The sequence below is a fragment of the Schistocerca serialis genome, chromosome 2, assembly GCF_023864345.2.
Source record: "Schistocerca serialis cubense isolate TAMUIC-IGC-003099 chromosome 2, iqSchSeri2.2, whole genome shotgun sequence".
NCBI lineage: Eukaryota > Metazoa > Arthropoda > Insecta > Orthoptera > Acrididae > Schistocerca > Schistocerca serialis.
The window spans coordinates 280,283,869-280,286,347 of record NC_064639.1 but is presented as its reverse complement, the minus strand read 5'-3'; positions in this window follow the sequence as shown (position 1 = coordinate 280,286,347).

Genomic DNA, 2,479 nt, shown 5'->3' with positions numbered 1-2,479 from the left:
TTTCGCAGCAATGCAGGCTGCTATTCTCCCATGGAGACGATCGTAGAGATGCTGGATGTAGTCCTGTGGAACGGCTTGCCATGCCATTTCCACCTGGCGCCTCAGTTGGACCAGCGTTCGTGCTGGACGTGCAGACCGCGTGAGACGACGCTTCATCCAGTCCCAAACATGCTCAATGGGGGACAGATCATCTACATCTACATCTATACTCCGCGAGCCACCTTACGGTGTGTGGCGGAGGGTACTTATTGTACCACTATCTGATCCCCCCTTCCCTGTTCCATTCACGAATTGTGCGTGGAAAGAACGACTGCTTGTAAGTCTCCGTATTTGCTCTAATTTCTCGGATCTTTTCGTTGTGATCATTACGCGAGATATATGTGGGCGGTAGTAATATGTTGCCCATCTCTTCCCGGAATGTGCTCTCTCGTAATTTCGATAATAAACCTCTCCGTATTGCGTAACGCCTTTCTTGAAGTGTCCGCCACTGGAGCTTGTTCAGCATCTCCGTAACGCTCTCGCGCTGACTAAATGTCCCCATGACGAATCGCGCTGCTTTTCGCTGGATCATGTCTATCTCTTCTATTAATCCAACCTGGTAAGGGTCCCATACTGATGAGCAATACTCAAGAATCGGACGAACAAGCGTTTTGTAAGCTACTTCTTTCGTCGATGAGTCACATTTTCTTAGAATTCTTCCTATGAATCTCAACCTGGCGCCTGCTTTTCCCACTATTTGTTTTATGTGATCATTCCACTTCAGATCGCTCCGGATAGTAACTCCTAAGTATTTTACGGTCGTTACCGCTTCCAATGATTTACCACCTATGGCATAATCGTACTGGAATGGATTTCTGCCCCTATGTATGCGCATTATATTACATTTATCTACGTTTAGGGAAAGCTGCCAGCTGTCGCACCATGCATTAATCCTCTGCAGGTCCTCCTGGAGTACGTACGAGTCTTCTGATGTTGCTACTTTCTTGTAGACAACCGTGTCATCTGCAAATAGCCTCACTGAGCTACCGATGTTGTCAACTAAGTCATTTATGTATATTGTAAACAATAAAGGTCCTATCACGCTTCCCTGCGGTACTCCCGAAATTACCTCTACATCTGTAGATTTTGAACCGTTAAGAATGACATGTTGTGTTCTTTCTTCTAGGAAATCCTGAATCCAATCACAAACCTGTTCCGATATTCCGTAAGCTCGTATTTTTTTCACTAAACGTAAGTGCGGAACCGTATCAAATGCCTTCCTGAAGTCCAGGAATACGGCATCAATCTGCTCGCCAGTGTCTACGGCACTGTGAATTTCTTGGGCAAATAGGGCGAGCTGAGTTTCACATGATCTCTGTTTGCGGAATCCATGTTGGTTATGATGAAGGAGATTTGTATTATCTAAGAACGTCATAATACGAGAACACAAAACATGTTCCATTATTCTACAACAGATTGACGTAAGCGAAATAGGCCTATAATTATTCGCATCTGATTTATGACCCTTCTTGAAAATGGGAACGACCTGCGCTTTCTTCCAGTCGCTAGGTACTTTACGTTCTTCCAGCGATCTACGATAAATTGCTGATAGAAAGGGGGCAAGTTCTTTAGCATAATCACTGTAGAATCTTAAGGGTATCTCGTCTGGTCCGGATGCTTTTCCGCTACTAAGTGATAGCAGTTGTTTTTCAATTCCGATATCGTTTATTTCAATATTTTCCATTTTGGCGTCCGTGCGACGGCTGAAGTCAGGGACCGTGTTACGATTTTCCGCAGTGAAACAGTTTCGGAACACTGAATTCAGTATTTCTGCCTTTCTTCGGTCGTCCTCTGTTTCGGTTCCATCGTGGTCAACGAGTGACTGAATAGGGGATTTAGATCCGCTTACCGATTTTACGTATGACCAAAACTTTTTAGGGTTCTTGTTTAGATTGTTTGCCAATGTTTTATGTTCGAATTCGTTGAATGCTTCTCTCATTGCTCTCTTTACGCTCTTTTTCGCTTCGTTCAGCTTTTCCTTATCAGCTATGATTCGACTACTCTTAAACCTATGATGAAGCTTTCTTTGTTTCCGTAGTACCTTTCGTACATGATTGTTATACCACGGTGGATCTTTCCCCTCGCTTTGGACCTTAGTCGGTACGAACTTATCTAAGGCGTACTGGACGATGTTTCTGAATTTTTTCCATTTTTGTTCCACATCCTCTTCCTCAGAAATGAACGTTTGATGGTGGTCACTCAGATATTCTGCGATTTGTGCCCTATCACTCTTGTTAAGCAAATATATTTTCCTTCCTTTCTTGGCATTTCTTATTACACTTGTAGTCATTGATGCAACCACTGACTTATGATCACTGATACCCTCTTCTACATTCACGGAGTCGAAAAGTTCCGGTCTATTTGTTGCTATGAGGTCTAAAACGTTAGCTTCACGAGTTGGTTCTCTAACTATCTGCTCGAAGTAATTCTCGGACAAGGC